This window comes from Ornithorhynchus anatinus, chromosome 2 (assembly GCF_004115215.2).
Source record: "Ornithorhynchus anatinus isolate Pmale09 chromosome 2, mOrnAna1.pri.v4, whole genome shotgun sequence".
NCBI lineage: Eukaryota > Metazoa > Chordata > Mammalia > Monotremata > Ornithorhynchidae > Ornithorhynchus > Ornithorhynchus anatinus.
The window spans coordinates 46,760,160-46,778,049 of record NC_041729.1 but is presented as its reverse complement, the minus strand read 5'-3'; the positions used below and the strand labels follow the sequence as shown (position 1 = coordinate 46,778,049).

The 17,890-nt window shown below is 45.5% G+C and overlaps 1 long non-coding RNA gene across 2 annotated transcripts in view; it reads left to right on the top strand.

Annotated features, from left to right (window-relative positions):
• Positions 1 to 16,603, top strand: part of LOC114809068 — a 125,516-nt gene extending 108,913 nt beyond the window's left edge. The window contains exon 8 of one of the 2 annotated variants that reach the window (XR_005659752.1): positions 16,300 to 16,603. This is a non-coding gene — a long non-coding RNA (uncharacterized LOC114809068). Of the gene's footprint in view, positions 1 to 1,190; positions 1,310 to 16,299 lie in introns of those variants that run through there. The other variant, XR_003756823.2, reaches the window with a different exon arrangement.
• Positions 16,604 to 17,890: the final 1,287 nt, after the last annotated feature.

The following is a 17,890-nucleotide window of genomic DNA, read 5'->3' as shown; positions in this document are numbered from 1 at the left end:
CACTACAGAGCAGCATCCGGCCTTGACCAACGCCGTCTCATATACACGGCCGTTTCTTTCTACACCGAATCTCCTTTTGACTCATGTTATACCAGCACAGGCTCTTGTTGGGGGAAGACTAGTCCCCCAGTACCTCCATCCACCCAGTCCTATCAAAATGGTGTAATGAAAGCGTTGATAGTGGTAGCTCTGTTGCTTAAACAGGAGAGTCAACTTGGGTCTCATCTGGGGACTGACCCTCGGTCTATGGAATCTGGAGAGAGACCTCAGTGCAACCTGTCTGCAACTGAGAGCTGCCTGCCTGAGAAATTTTCGTTGCCTTTGCTTCTTCTAAATAATCTTTGGTAATCCCTCCAGAATCAGCTCTAACTAGTTCTACATTCCAGTTGCATCTCTTCCATGGCCACTAAGGATGGGGAAACACTGAGAGGCGGCATGGCCTAATGGATAACGTACAGGCTTGGGAGACAGAAGGACCTGGGTTCTAATTCTGGCTCTGCCACTTGTCTGCAGAGTGGCCTTGGGCAAGTCATTTCATTACTCTGGGCCTCAGTTACCTCATCTGGAAAATGGAGAATAAAACTGTGAGCCCCATGTAGTTCAGGGACTGGTACAACCTGATTTGCTTATATCTACCTCAGTGCTTAGTACAGTGCCTGTCACATAGTAAGCACTTAACAAATACCGCAGTTAAACATGGGGGATTCTATCATGAGCATATAGCTGTGCCCCAGAACAAGAGTCCTCCAGACCCGTGTTACTGGCAGGTCATATTTGGGTTAGTTTGACCATTCCTTCACCCCACTTCCCCAGCAGCCTGAATGGACGGATGAAACCCATCTTGACTTGCCTGACTATAGACTCCTGGCAAACTTTGGGAAGAATCATTCTCCAGTCTCAGTATGTCACCGGCTTAGGAGTTCTAGTCCGATGTCAAGATCCAGCTGCAGCTCACAGTCTCACTTCCATTATTAATGGATCCCAGCGAAACAATCTACTCATTTGCTCCTTAGAATTTCAGCTCCATTTTCTAAATTGCTGCTTTTTCCTGCTGGGGTGGGGTCAAAACCGGCTTAGGCAACAGTGGTGGCTTTGCCTGGGAGGGGCTGGTTGGTTGATTTCTTCTGGCTACCGGGACTGCCAAGCCTCAGAGCTCACTGCTCACTGCTCTCTCTTTCTCTCCACTCCAGAACGTCAGTCGACAGAGCCCTGCAATTTGTTATTCTCCTCGCATCTGCTAAATTGAAGCGGCATATTGATGCGCTTGGTCAAATGAGAAATAGATGAGAGCTGTTTTGCACTTCAATAAAAAAACAGGTGTTACTGTTATCATTTGAATAAGGAGCCGCTACCTTCCTTCTGTTTCATGGCAGGAGAATGAGATGTATCTCTCCTTTCCAACCTTCTGTCCCCAGGGACTCTCAGGAGCCATTCGGTCCTCATGACACTGAGGCTTTGGCTTCTAATCGGTCTGATAAATAATCATTAATTGGCCGATCCGAAGCAGTGGTTTTCCTCAGCTGGTCTTCCCAGCTCCTCTCTAAGTAATGATCCCAAATGGCAGTGCTGATTATTGCAGCTCAATCCATTATTTTCCTGGAGATGACACAATCACATTATATTTCATGTAACGACGGTCCTGGAATTAATTAACATTAGCATATTTTATAGACTCTTAGCGCATTATCAGGTTTATGGATTTCCATCACAGAGTCTATTCTCTGTTTGGAAAAAGAATGAAAACAGAGTGAGTGAACTGCTCTCCAAATTTCCAAACTCTCCATGAAGAAAGCTCCGAGAGTCCAAGAGTGTTTAGAACTTGAAATACAGTTAGGAATCACCTTCAGAAGCCCTTACATTCTGATTCCTTCCAGGAAACCAGCTGGTCCCACACTCTTTGGAGAATTGACTTTGAACTGCTCTTAAGGATGGGTACCTTATTTCCCCCCAAATTTCAGCCAACTCAAGGATTTGGGAACTATGAACTTCAGCTGGATGGAGACAGGTCAGGATAAGCTTAGAGCTCTTCTTGATCTCCTTAACCCAGCATGACCTCATGTGAAGAGACGTCTGGCCTAACAATTCATGAGGACTTATTCTTTCCTTGTTGACCCTGACGGAGATTGATGTACACAACCTGCTGCAGGTCTCTCTCTCTCTCTCATGTGGTCTTCCTTCTTTCCTAGCCTTGGACACTTGCCGGGGTTTCTATTGCTTAATTAGGTCCAAAGCAGCATGGGGAAGGCACCTCCACTGCTTCAATCAATCATAGGATTTTATTTTTTGAACACATACTGTTTGCAGACCATTGTACTAAGTGGTTGGGGGAGTACAGTATAATTGAATTAGTGGACACCTTTCCTGCCCACAGTGAGCCTACAGTCTAGAGAGGGTACAGATATTAATATAAATAAATTAAGGGTAGGTACATAAGTGCAGTGGGACTGAGCAAGGGGTGGATATAAGGAAGCAAATCCTAGTGCAAGGGCCAGCTCAGAAGGGGAGTGGGAGAAGATGAAATGGGAGCTAAATCAGTGAAGGCATCTTGGAGCAGATGTGCTTTTTCATAAGATTTTGAAGGTGGGGAGAGTGATCATCCATCAGATGTGAAGAGGGAGGGTGTTTCAGGCCAGAGGCAGGATGTAGGTGAGAGGTTGGTGATGAAATGGAGCACGGGAGGGTCCGAGTACCTCCATGGAGCAGGCTTGGAAAATGGGCGTGCCGGGTCACTGGCAGAGGTTCTAGATCATGAACGATATCAAAATGCTGGTATCCTATGGGGGTCAGTGTATGCCTGAACTAAGTGATATAATGATAAAGATAGAAAATGGTGGCCGTGAATGATGGTTGCATTTGTTAGGCACTAACTTTGAGCCAGAAACTGTACTAAGCACCGGAGTAGACACACTACCATCAGATGAGACAAAGCTTCTGTCTCATGTTAGGGTCCCAATCTATGAGAGGAGAACCGATATTTGATCTCCATTTTCCAGATAAGGAAACGAGATATAGAGAAGTTAAGTGACTTGTTCCAGCTCACATAGCAGACAAGTGGCAGAACCAGAAATAGTATCTGCATCTCCTAACTCCCCGTTCTGTGCTCTTTCCACTTGATCGTGCTGCTATCCCAATAGGTGTAAGATTTTAGGTTCACAGGGGTTGAAATCCTGGGTCTTGTGGCTCATGCAAAATCCATCATCTTGGGTAGGTCCACTTTACTCCGATTAAAGGAGTAACTGAAGTCTACCCAGTTTCTCATCCAACCTCTACTAATTTTCTCCAATCGCTCACTATGTGTCCCTTTCCCTTTAAGGGTTGGTTATCGGCCATTTCTATTGATCACGCCTCTTTGAGCCACCCTGCCTCTCCAGCTTTAGTTCCTCTCCAATCCGACAATGGCTGGGGTGGAGTAGAAAAGGAAGGGGGCCCAAAGTCCAGGCAAAAAACCACCTAGTTACTCCACTGCCAGGAACTAAGAGAAATCAGAGTGGGCTACAGGAGACCGGGCAGCAGGTTTAAGAGGAAAGAAGCACCCAGTGCAACTCCTCTCTCTCATCTTTCGGTTTGATTTCCATGGGAACCGTGTGGTCTCTGAGGAACTTTGGGTGTATTTTCTGTAGATGATGTTTATATTTTCTAAGCCTAGAGATTGGGTCAGTATAAAGATGGGCGAATGGCATATGGTGCACATGGGAAACGTGGGCGAGGCCGAGGTAAAATTTATGGACCGAATCGATCTTCTGCTAGCTAGCAGCTCTGGACCACTCCTCCCAAGGCTGCTTTATAAATACACATCTATATTTATCCACACACTATGGCTCAAGCTCTCTGAGTGCTTCTCTGAAATCGGGTAGCCTTTGTCTAAGTTGAGGTATTCAAACCCTGATGTTTTGGCAACTCGTAACCTTGCTGTTGATCCCAGCCCCAGCCAGCAGTCAGGAACTGCGGAGGAGCATCTGAATTTAAACTGTGACTGTCCAGCCCCTTCCAGAACAGCATTTTTCTCACCCCACCCCACTTTAACCAATCCATAATATTTATTGAGCACTTCCTGGGTGCTCCCCCAGTATATTCTAAGTTTCTTGTGGACAGGGATGATGTTTTCCAGTTGTACGGCCCCAAGTACTTAGTACAGTGCTCTGCACCCATTAAGTGCTCAGTAAACACCACAGTTTATTGCAAAGCACTGGGGAGAATGCAGTAGCATAAGAGACATGATCCTTGTCCTCAAGCTCATGGGAGAGACTGACAGCCTCAAGCTAATTATAAAGAGTTGGAGCTGAGAAAGAATAAAAATGCAACTAATGTTGAGATCAGAAGTATGAAAGGATAAATACATAATTGGAAGTAATTGTAAGTCAAGAATTTGCATAAACCCTAATGGTAGGACTCTAGGAGCCACATATATCATCATCATCAGTGGTATTTATTGAGCACTTACTGTGTGCAGAGTACTAAGTGGCTGGGAGACTACAGTACAACAGAGTTGGTAGACGGGATCCCTGCCCACAGTGAGCTTGCAACATAATCAGATACCATCTGCTTTATAAATACATATATCTTTATAAATATAGGAGTGCATTGTTCGGATAGCTCTGGTATTGGAAAGAGCAACATTGGGAATCAGAAGACCTGGGTTCTATTAATATTGGTAATAATATGGGTATTAAGCACTTAACATGTAGCCCAGTTCTGCCTGCCGGGGCTAGTGTCGGTGTGAAGGTTTTTTAATTGAAAGGCAACCTAGTGTTTACTGTGGGGAGAACAGACCTAGCAGGAATTAGCTGACCAGTGCAGGCAGTAAGACCCACGGTGGCTACCAAGGCAGATGCCTTTGGAGTCTTGCCACTTGAGCATGGCATCGGCTCTGTGCTGCAGTGACATGGGCTGTAAATGTCTCTGGCATGTTACCCAACTTCCATATATCCAGTAGCATGGCCTAGGGAGGGAGCGTGGCCTAGTGGATGGATCATGGATCTGGGAGTCAAAAGGACCTGGGTTCTAATCCCGACTCCACCGCTTGACTGCTGTGGGACCTTGGCCAAGTCATTTCACTTCCCTGGGCCTCAGTTGCCTCATCTGTCAAATGGGGATTAAGACTGTGAGCCTCATGTGGGACAAGGACTGTACCTTGTTTCTACTCTATTGCTTAGAATAGTGCTTGACACATAATAACTTAAATGCCATTATTAATAATAATTACCCTTGAAACATACCGCTCTTCTGCCCAGCCCTTGCTCATCATGCCCTATGCTCTAGTGGAACACAACTTGCAGGGACAAAAGAGCATGTGTGGTGACACCCAGTGCCTGCCCTCACTTCTCTTGAGCTGCCTCAGGTCCTGATGTGCCCTGATGACGGCTCCTCAATCAGTCAATGAATCACATTTATTGAGCACTTACTGTGAACAGAGCACCGTACTAAGTACTTGGGAGAGTACAATATAACAGAGGTGGTAGACACGTTCCCTGCCCACAGTGAGCTTACAGTCCAGAGGGGAGACAGGCATTAATATAAATAAATTACAGCTACGTGCATAAGTGCAGTGGGGCTCCTTCCCCGTTCCTGACAGGAGACTCTACTGGGAATGATCAGATTCAAATGTCGATTGTCTGTCTGACTCAGAGTTCCCTTCAGTAGCATGTGACATAATTGATTGTCTTTAAATGCTGATCACCTAAGTGTTTAGGATTTAAATCTGTCTTGACTAAGCTATTAATTGCTTGATTGGAAAATCCAAAGAAAGCAGAACCAGAAGTGGACAAGACTCTTTCCTAGGACCGCGTCAGACACGCCGAGTTGTTTATATCTCCACAGCATTCTGACAGAGATACTTACCCTGATAGATTTGTTAAATAGCATTAAAGATTTGGGGATTTAAAAAACAGTTTGTACTAAAAGAAGGGGATACGAGCAATGAATCCCCTGTGCCCTGTCCCTTGTGGCACACTTGAATTACTCTTCTCCCATCTTTCCCCTCCTTCACCTGCAAACTTCTTATTGCAGGTCAGTGTTGTCACTATTGGTCAGTAGCCGTCCAGAGAATGGATTTGATTATCCTCCTGAATTGCAGATTATATTTCATAATACTGTGCCCCGTTATATCACGTTTCAGTCAGTGAATAGTATTTATCCATGTCTGAGTGGATCATGAGAGGAAAATAGGTATCAACGGAATATCCAAGCAGTTACTTAACACTGAGCTGAGATGAGGAAAACACAAGCAAAGAGGAAGGAAGAATGAAGCCAAACCTCAAACAATATGGCATAAGTGTGGACAATCAGGAGACAGGAACAGAAGAGCAATCAGATTGGCATACATCCCTTAGAAATGGGGATACCTTCTGAACTCACCTTCTCTAGATTGTAAGTTCACTGTGGGCAGGGAACACATCTACCAACTCTAATAATAATAATAATGTTGGTATCTGTTAAGCGCTTACTATGTGCAGACCACCGTTCTAAGCCTGGGGTAGATACAGGGTAATCAGGTTGTCCCCCGTGAGGTTCATAGATAATCCCCATTTTACAGATGAGGTAACTGAGGCACAGAGAAGTTACGTGACTTGCCCACAGCTGACAAGTGGCAGACCCAGAATTCGAACCCATGACCTCTGACTCCCAAGCCCTGGCTCTTTCCACTGAGCCACGCTGTTTCTCTTTACTCTACTGTACTCTCCCAAATGGTTAGTACCCTGTTCCACAAACAGTAAGCAGTCAATAAATACAACTGATTGATTGATTGAACTCTATCCCCCTGCACATCATCTGGCGCACCACCACATCTTCAAGGCCTTTCTGAAATCACATTTCCACCAGAAGGCCTCCCCTCATTGATTTCTCTTTTCCCCACTCAATTTTCCCAACTGTCATTTCAACACTTCTATATTGCCCAAGCCTCTCTCTGATCTCCCTGACTCCAGCCTCTTCCCTCTGTTGCCAGATTCATATTTCTGAAAAATCATCTGGGCATATCTTCACACTTCACCAAGTCCTCCAGTAGTAGCCCATTCATATCAAATCAAGGAGAAATTCCTCACCTCTCTGCCCCAAATAGAAGCTACTGACCATCAGCTTGAAAGCATTCAATCAAGTGTCCCCCTCCTACCTATCCTCACTCCTCATCCACTAGAACCCAGCCCACACTCTTTGCTCTTCTAATATCAACCTACTCACTCTCATCTTTCTTGCCATCAACCCACTGCTCACGCCTTTCCTACTGCCTGCAACTCCCTCCCCATTCAAATGCGACACACCAACGCTCTCCCCATCTTCAAAGACCCATTTAGATCAAATCTTCTCCAGAAAGCCTTCCCATCTCCCCACCCTATTCTCCTTCCTTTCTGTGTCATTTTCATGCACTTGAGCCCATCGTACCCCCTAAATAGCTAAGTACTCTCCCCAGCTCCGCAGCACTTATGTACATATCCTTATGTTCTGTTGCTTCCACTATCTATAATTTGTTTTAATATCTGCCTCCCCGGCTAGATTGTAAACTCCTTGAGAGCAGGGATCATATTTTAGTACGCTCTGCATGCGGTAAGTGCTAAATAAACCTATTGATCGATGGATGGGTTGATAAAATAGGTGATTTGAGAAGATTGTGGTAAAAAAAATGAAAATGGTACCAGTCACCAGTAAGCAGTAAATGTATCAAAATGACAGGTCAATCTTTTGAGGAACATGATAGGGAAGGAATTGACACTGACATGTTAGCTTGTCAGTCACCTTCACACACCCTGAAAAAAAAATCTTAACTTCAGGGATATCATCTTCCCACCTGAAGGAGAGTTCTCCATTTATACTCTACTGTTACATTACATAATATGACATACTACATTTAACACTAATAGTCCTCTTTATTTCAACAGCACCTTCCAACTGAGTTTTGAGGAGCCTCCACATCTATAACCTCATTTTCTCCTCTTAGCATACCTGGGACTCGAGGTGGGACTAGGATTCAGGGGCCCTCTTTGATGTCCAAGAACAAGCATTCCAGGCTTCTAAACTTGGGGACACATGGCATGACCTTGGGACACCCTTGTAACTTACAGTTCTCTAGACCGTAAGTTCTTTGTGGGAAGGGAATGTGTCTGTTTACTGTTGTGCTATACTCTCCTAACACTTAGTACAGTGTTCTGTACATAGTAAGTGCTCAATAAATTCAAGTGATTGATTGTGGCTCTAAAGGGCTGCCTCATAAAATAGGCCTTAAAACTCCATCCGTATCGACCCTACTTAGACTTAAACTAGACGGGCTTTAAATGTGGCCTTGTGAAAAGAGCCCAGGCTTGGGAATCAGAGGACCTGGGTTCCAATCCCAGTTCTACCACTTAGCTACTGTGTGACCTTGGGCAAGGAACTTAACATCTCTGAGCCTCAGTTCCCTCATCTGTAAAATGGGGATTCAATCAATCTTATTTATTGAGTGTTTACTAGGTGCAGAGCACTTTACTAAGCTCCTGGGGGGAAGTGGGTACAATACAACAGAATTAGCGGACGCATCCCCTGCCCATAAAGAGCTTATTCAGACCAGAGGAGGATTCAATACCTGTGCTCCCTCCTACTTAGACTGTGAGTCCCATATGGGACCTGATTACTTTCTATTAACCCCAGGGCTAAATAGTGTTTGGTACATAATAAGCATGTAACAAATATCACAGTTATTATTATTTAAAAGAGAAGCTCACTGTGGCACCCCACTGCTCCATCGCAGCATGAGTGTTTCTATATATCTTCTCCTTCCTCGCTGCCCCTCTCTGCCTCCGGGGTGGGTCTTTGAGAGCTTGGGCCAGATAAAGCGGAGCAGAAATTGGGGAAGGTCATTTCCTGCCCTCTCAACCAGCTTCCAACAGAAGACTGGCTCCAAATATCAGACTGGCTGCAGGCATCCCTTTTTCTCTCAACCGGAAGCATCCAGAGGGAGAGATGAGGAAAAGGCGACACAGAGGGTGGAATCCCTCCGGTCTCCATCCTTCTACTTTGGGTCCAAAAGGAGCAGGAACAACCCCTGAAGCCAATTCAGTCCATTGGTCCACACATAGCACCACTGAAAACAATTAGTTTTGTGGTGCCCTCTGGCTTCCTCCCTGCTAGAGGCTGTTGGTGATGGGGCTCAACATGCCTTCTGAGAGGGCTTTTTCATTAAAAAAAAAACTTGTACCTAGGGTTTTGACATTGGCCCCAGCTGGGTGGGCTGGAAATCGTTTCCTCTGAGGTGCAGAAAGCACTTCTTGGGCCTGGAGTTCACAGCAGGACAGACTCTGTTCACAGGTGCCACAGAAACTGGAGTTGAGCAAATGGCTCAGTGTCACCCAGAACCCTGGGAAAGCAGGTGTGTGAATGGTCCCCAAAAAGTCTGATAGTCAAGACCCAAACTCCAGTGGGATGCAAACCCACAAGGTCTGGAAGATATAATTCCTTCAGTTCTGCATTCATCCCTGGAAACCAAAGTGAAAACCAGAGCAGATAAGGCCAGCTATAGCCAACCATCATTCAGACAGGCTGCTCCGGGTAGACAAGTGACCCTAAGAATCTCAGGGCAATTCAGCCCTTTGGCCATGATTCTGGAATGTTTTTCCACACTTTGATTTCAAACAGTTTGCTGGTCCATGGGCTATGTACCTGAAGGTACTTAAGAGGTTAAGCTGCATGGCATATGAGAAGCAGCATGGTATAGTGGATAGAGCATGGGCCTGGAAGTCAGGTCATGGATTCCAATCCCAGCCCTGTCACTTATCTGCTGTGTGACCTTGGGCAAGTCACTTCACTTCTCTGTGCCTCAATTACCTCATCTGTAAAATGGGGATTTAGATTGTAAGCCCCACGTGGAACAACCCGATTTGCTTATATCCACCCCAGCGCTTAGTACAGTGTCTGGCAGTAAGTGCTAAACAAATACCATAATTATTCCACCCCCCACTCCCTAAACTGTAAATCTGTTGGGTGCAGGGAATGTGTCCATTTATTGTTGTACTATACTTTCCAAAACGCTAATACAGTGCTCTGCACACAGTAAACGCTAAGTAAATACGATTTAATGAATGAAGGTAATGCTATTCATCAACCAGATAAACTGAGTTTATGGACCTTCTGACCACTGGACAAGTCCTCCTCTTTAATGTCAGTGGAATAACATGGGAGAGACAAGAGGATCCATTCCCCTAGGAACGATGATGGGAAAATCCAACTGGGGTGAGGCTGGAAAATTTAGACCATTTCTGGAAAAGAGATACTTTCCTCACAACTTCTCCTAAATATCATATCCAGAGGATTCTCTGCTCTGGTGTTGAAGCCTGTTATCTTTGACTCGGGAAAACCATCTGCCCTAGAAATAATGCCACGTGTAAATGAGAACAGAAAAATCTCACAGGAGGAAATTTCCTCTGCCATAGGAATCAACTTTAGCATATGCTGTTGGGTCTTTCGTGTCATGGTGCCCTTGGTGGGAAGCCAAGTCCTTCTCAATGTAAAGTTATCTTTGAGTGTTATGGGGGTGTCTGATGTTTAAAATATCACCTCCTCCTCCTTCCCCTCCATCTTCTCCTCCTCCTCTTCCCTCCATCACTTTTTCTCCTCCTCTGGTCCCTGACTACTCCCTCCCAGATCATAACAAGGAAAAGAATTCTGCAGTACAAGGCTTGGGCCAGATGTTATTCACACACATTAATGCATGAAATTTTAGAGGAGGGATTTTCTGTTCCTTTTTCTTTGGGAGCTTTATTTCTCATGTTCAGCAAACACTCTCAAGATGGATGGAAGATCCAATTCCCTGAGCAGAACGAAATTAACCCTGGGTTAGCAGTGGTAGGGAGACGGGGGTCTAGAATATGGTTTCCTGCGATCTGACTGTCCTTGTAAAGGCCAGGTGTAGAATGAACAGGTTTTGTCTATGGAGTTTATGCATTATGAGAAGGAGGATAAAGAGGTGTGGGGAGAAAAGAAAGGGGGAGGCTGGTCTCTCTCACTTTCTAAGCTAACCCCAGATTTTCCAGAGGTCATGACAGGCCAAAATCCCTTAAATTTTCTGTCCTTACTCCCTGGCTTCCATATGCCCTGCTAATAATAATAATGGTAATAATAAATTGTGGTATTTGTTAGCCATTCACTTAACCACGCTCAGTATTGGAGTAGATTTAATGCAATCAGACTAGAGACAATCCCTGTCTCGAGAAGCAGCGTGGCTCAGTGGAAAGAGCACGGGCTTGGGAGGCAGAGGTCATGAGTTCGAATCCCAGCTCTGCCACTTGTCAGCTGTGTGACTGTGGGCAAGTCACTTAACTTCTCTGTGCCTCAGTTACCTCATCTGTAAAATGGGGATTAACTGTGAGCCTCATGTGGGACAACCTGATGACCCTGTATCTACCCCAGCGCTTAGAACAGTGCTCGGCACATAGTAAGCGCTTAACAAATACCAACATTATTATCATGTGGGGTTCACAGTCTAAGGAAGAGGTATTTAATCCCCATTTTATAAAGGATGATACTGAGGCACAAAGAAGTGAGTGTCTTGAGAAAGGTCACATAGATGACAAGTGGCAGAGTTGGGATTAGAACCCAGGTCTCCTCACTCCCTGTCCTAAACTTTCCACTAGGCCATGCTATTTTGGGGATAGAGAAAAGGGTTTGCTCTCCTATGCCACCAAATGATGGAGCGTCTAGAAGACACCCCTCTTTGACCCAGGTAAGAAAATGGGAAATATTAGAAAATCTGTTCAACTCTAACAAATCATCAAAAAAATCAAACAATTAATGGTTTAAATCTTGGCTCTGCCATTTACCTGCTTTGTGACTTGGGGCAAGTCACTTAACTTCTCTCTTTAAGCACAAAGGAGAAAATGAAGAACGTACGATGTTGTGAACAGAGGGGAAAGAATAGCATTTTTTATTAGAGAAGTGGCTTGGTCTAGTCAAAAGAGCTCGGAGCTGGGAGTCAGATGACCAGGGTTTTGATCGGTTCTGCGCTTGCCTGCTGTGTGACCACAGGCAACTGTCAATTCACTTTGTTGTCCTCAGTTTCTTTATCTGTAAAGTGAGGATTCATTACCTGTTCTCCCACTCCCTTGGACTGTGAACCCCATATGGAACAGGGACTGTGTCCAATCTAATTCTCTTGCATCTACCATACTTCCAAGTCAGAAGGATCTAGGTTCTAAACCCAGCTCTGCCACTTATCTGTTATGTGACCTGGGGCTAGTCACGTATCTTCTTTGTGTCTCATTTACCTCATCTGTAAAATGGAGATTAAGACTGTGAGACCCATGTGGGTCATGGACTGTGTTTAAGCTGATTACCCCAGTGCAAAGTACAGTGCCTGACACATAGTTAGGGCTTAACAAATACCATAATAATGAATAAATAAATATGATTGATTCATCGATCAATTGATTGAATGTCCTCCCTCATACTTAGCGTGTGATCGCCATGTGGGACAGCGACTTGACCAACCTGAGTATCTTGACTCTAACCCAGCATTTAATACTGTGTTTGGCATATAGTAAAGCACTTAATCAATCAGTGGTATTTATTGAGTGCTTAATATGTGCAGAGCACTGTCCTAAGCACTTGGGAAAGTACAGTGCAACAGAATTAGCAGATATGTTCCCTGCCCATCACAGGTTTACAGTCTAGAGGGGGAGACCGACATTACAAATGCAATAATAATAATAATAATAGTAATAGTTAAGAAACATTAACCATTCGAGATTCGGTCAACATTGGGCCCGGAGTCCAACTGAATCTAGGGTAAATAGTTATCACTCTAACACTGCTCTTGGATCGCTGGAAAAACAATCAGCCAAAGCTGGATCACTGGCCAATGCTCACACTCACCCACAGCTACGAGGATGAACATGGTAGCAGAGGGAGCAGCAAGCCAGCAGAGAAAAATAAGCAGGATTTGTGAAAAGAAAGCAAAGTGGAAATCTGGGGAGAGGGCAGAAGTCTAGGGGATGAGAGGGCAGGGTGGGGACAAGGGGTAGAGGGAGAGAGAAGAGTGAATGGAGCTTGGTGTTTACCCATAATGGACATTTTTTCAGAGATATTGGCCAAGTACTTAATGTTTGCAGGCATATTTGGGAAGGGGTGGAGTAAAAGTTAAAAATACAGTCCCTGCCACCGAGGAGTTTATGGTACTAAGGTACTTCCACAGGCAAGAGAGGGAAGAGGGTAGGTGGGAGACACAGGAAATGGCAAGGCAGGCAGGGTCGTACCAGTGGCCAGTAACCTTGGGAAGAGGAAGAGGGTCGAATGAATGATGGTCAGGGAGCAGAAGGAGATGCAGACTCAGGGGGGAAAAGAAGAGGCTGGGGTAGATCCTACAGGGGCCAGGGATGGGGTCATTGACCCCAGAGGCCCAAGTAGCAAACCCCGCCACTCCAGCATGGAAAAGAGGATGACATGACTGCATGTGGCTTGGGAGGGATCACCCCCGCTTCCCTCAAACTGTGCCCACTTCCCAATCTCCTCAACCTAGGCCCACCTCTCCAAATTCCTCCTCCTGCAGCTCGTCATTGTTTTGTCTTCTCTGCCTTCTCTTTCTCTGAGTCGGTTCTGCCTCCCTCCGTTCACTTCCGGCCTCACTTGGCCTCTTCCTTCATCTTCTTGTTTCAGGCTTCCTGCGCCGCTGCTGGGGTCCTTGCTGAGGTTCACCAGGTTTTGTGGTTTCTGGGACGTCTTCCTATTTGTGGGGGTGGCTGGGGGTGGAGGTCTGTATTTAGGCCAGAAGCCAACCGAGCAAGGGAGTGAAGGGCAGACTCACACCCTCCTGCCCTTTACTGTCCCCTTTATCAGAGTCTATGCTGTACTCTGGGCTTCGGAGTCAGAGGTCATGAGTTCGACTCCCGGCTCTGCCCCTTGTCAGCTGTGTGACTGTGGGCAAGTCACTTCACTTCTCTGTGCCTGTTACCTCATCTGTAAAATGGGGATTAACTGTGAGCCTCACGTGGGACAACCTGATTACCCTGTATCTACCCCAGCGCTTAGAACAGTGCTCTGCACATAGTAAGCGCTTAACAAATACCAACATTATTATTATTATTATTACTCTGCCCTCCTCCCCAAGGCCCACCCTATCATCTTTCCTAACCAGAGGCCTAGACAGTCTCTCTTCCCCTTTGCCACTGACTGCCTTCCTCACCCACTCACCAACAACTCTGCCAGGTTTCCTCCCCATTTGGGTTTCCTTTGTTGGTCCCTATCTCCTTCCCGCCAATTTCCACATTCTGCTCATCCTCTGCCTCTTGCCCAACTCCCATCTGCTTCGCGCCCTCTCATCGTCCCCAAGGTCACCCCTCCTTTGCCTCTGCCTCTCACCACCACCCCCTGACTCTCCCGACCACCGTTGCCTCCTCACCTCTGGCTGCCTCCCCATCCTCCATTTCCCCACCTCTGGGACGATAGCCACATCTGCACGGTGGAATCAAGGTTTTATCCGAGTGATGATGGTGATTCTCTGATGTTTGGCCTTTTGCTTGTTGGCAAACCATGCCTCACTTAACTGCCAGTTTAGCCAACGATTGAACCCTAACTTTAAACCTCAGGCTGAACACTAACCTGAGCCCTAACACATTTCTTTATGAGATTGATTTTGTTGATAATTAAACTTCGATTTTTGACACTGTTGAGCCAATATGCTTGTGAATGCTTGACTGTTAACTGTTTGATTTCCCACAATTTATCCTGTGGCCAGTTCCTACTATCCAGAAAGTATTTAAATCCTGCTACATCAATCTAATGAATGTGATAAACAGCATTCTGGATTAGGACTGGAGATCCTGAAACCCGAAGTTGGTAAAACTGTTGTCTGTCTCCATTTCCAAAGGTTTGATGATCAATTTCCACTTGTCGGGCACCATGGTCATTTCTTTAATAACTGAAGCATTTGTTAAACGTTCATTATTCTCCAAGTACTAGGAAAGATGCAAGATTATCATGGATTATCAAGATTATCATCTGTCCCACAGGGGGGTCAGAGTCTAAGCAGGAGGAAGAAGCGATAAGGGGAAGCGATAAGACTTGGTGGGAAGAGCCCGGGCCTGGGACTCAGAGGATCTGGGTTCTAATCCTGGCTCTGCCATTTAATAATAATAGCAGTAATAATAATAATGACGGTATTTGTTAAGTACTTACTATATGCCAAGCACTGTTCTAAGCGCTGGGGTAGATGCAGAGTAATCAGATTGTTCCAAGTAGAGCTCACAGTCTTCATCCCCATTTTACAGATGAGGTAACTGAGGCACAGAGGAGATAAGTGACTTGCGTCACACAGCTGACTAGCGGCAGAGCTGGAATTAATAATAATAATGTTGGTATTTGTTAAGCGCTTACTATGTGCAGAGCACTGTTCTAAGCGCTGGGGTAAACACAGGGGAATCAGGTTGTCCCATGTGGGGCTCACAGTCTTAATCCCCATTTTACAGATGAAGGTGACTGAGGCACAGAGAAGTTAAGTGACTTGCCCACAGTCACACAGCAGACAAGTGGCAGCGGCGGCATTCGAACCCATGACCTCTGACTCCCAAGCCTGGGCTCTTTCCACTAAACCACACTGCTTCTCTGTCTGCTGTGTGACCTTGGGCAAATCACTTAACCTCTCTGGGCCTCTGTTACCTCATGTATAAAATGAGGATTAAATCCTATTCCCTCCTACCTCGACTCTGAGCCTCAATGCGGGATAGGGACTGTGTCCAAACTGATTGTCTTCTATCTTTCCCAGCACTTAGTGCTTGGCACAGTAGTAAGATGTTTTCAAATACTGTATTATTTTACAGATGAGGAAACTGGAGTACAGAGAAGTTAAGTGACTTGTCCAAAGTCACACAAAAGGCAAGTGGCAGAGTTGGGACTAGAATCCAGGCCCATGATCTCTCCATTAGGCCATGCTACTTCTCACCACCAACTTCCCTAGTCCGCCAAGGATGGGAAGGAGCTGTTCAGATGGTCTCTATCTTTGCTAGGTGTTTCGGAGTAGGTCCGTGGCAAGAGAGAAACCTCAGACTTTTAGCACCAACTACTTTAACCTTGAACATTAAATGACATTAAACTGCCTCAGTGGGGGAAGGAGAAAGTCTTTCCAAAAGTTTACTATGAATATTTAAAGCAGAAAATAGGGGTGACATTAAAATGAGGTTAGTGAAACTGACAAAGAAAATCGGAACTCTCCCCACACGAGTAAAGAGGGAATAGCAAATGACTGGGAAAATTTTTGCAGTCAGCATGCACACATGGTACTCAGAAACCAATCTCTTCAAAATCAGCTTGACAGATGGATGGCACTGATTTTTTTTTGTGTGTGTGCAGAAAAATGATGGATCTTCAGCACTGAATTTGTCAGACAAATGGGAGCGCCATTAACTCGTCGCAGAGTTAACGAGAATTAGAAAGCCAAGCCAGAGTACTATAGCAATGAGAAGAGCGAAGAGGCAAGAAGTTGAGTGGTATTTCATTAAGTCGCCAAAAGAAATGGCAATGTCAACTGCGTCTCCAGCAGACAAACAAATTAGCTGCATCTGCAGAAGCAGAAGGAGACCCTATATATTCAGCGGCGATGGATATTGCTGAGGAAGAGAGATATGTGCTATTTCTATTAAACTTTTAAAAATCATTTCCGAGTACGACTACCCTGAATCTAGTGGTAGATGTCAAAACCAAATAGGCAGAGAGTAATCAAATGGAGAGAACAGGGGAAGAGGATATCAAGTCTTTGGAAGAAAGACACTAGATCAGTCCCAAGTATCAAACTGCATTTATGAATTAAGCATTTGTGCACATCTAATAATAATAATATTAATAGTTACGGGTATGTGCCAGGCAGAGCACTAAGCGCTGGGGTGGATACAAGTGAATAGGGTTAGACAGAGCCCCTGTCCCAAATGGGGCTCAAGGTCTCAATCCCCATTTTACAGATGAGGTAATTGAGGCTTAGAGAAGCGAAGTGACTTGTCCAAGGTCACACAGGAGACAAATGGCAGAGGTGGAATTAGAACTCATGTCCGTCTGACTCTCAGGCCCTTATTCTTTCCACTACACCGCGCTGCTTCTCCAGCTGTCTGAAAGGAAATCAGGGTGGGCCTGATGGAAATTAGCAGTTCTAAAGATAATTGGGGTGGGGTTGCAAAAGGAATTGAGTACTCTCTGACTCTTCTTTCTCCTCTCTTTTGGCATGGTTGCACGTGACTTTGAGGGGAACCTGGAGGTATATTTACCTTTGGCAGGCTATCACCTGTGTTCCCTTTGCTTTGATAGGAGAGGGGTGGGGGCTGAAGGAGAAAGTAGATAAGCAAGGGTGGGACCTTACTGGGTGGATATGGGACCGGGAGTCAGGAGATCAGGTTCTCATCCTAACTTTTTCCCCGGCCTACTGAGTGACCTCGGATAAGTTCCTCAACCTTGCTGTTCCTCAGTTCCCTCATCTGTAAAATGGAGAAAAGATGCCCGCTCTCTCTTGTGACCTCTGTGTATGACGGGGACTGCATCTGATGACTTCTCGTGTTCAACCCACTGTTGAATATGGGGCTGGGCGGATGGTCAGTGCTTAAACTCATAACCAATTAATATAGGCAAGGCCAGTGTTAATGAGCAACATGACGTAGTGGATAGAACACGGGCCTAGGAGTCAAAAAGTCATGGATTCTATTGCCGCCTCCATCACTTGTCTGCTTGTGTGATCGTGCACAAATTCTCTGTGCCTCACTTTGCACACCTGGAAAATGGGGATTGAGACCTTGAGCCCCACATGGGACAGGGACTGCATCCAAATCAATTTGCTTATATCCACCCCAGAATTTAGTTCAGTGCCTGCCACATAGTAAGCACTTAACAAATCCCATCATTGTTATAAATGCCAACATTGCAGGCTAGAGGGATTAATCCAGCCTGCTGGCTTTTAAAA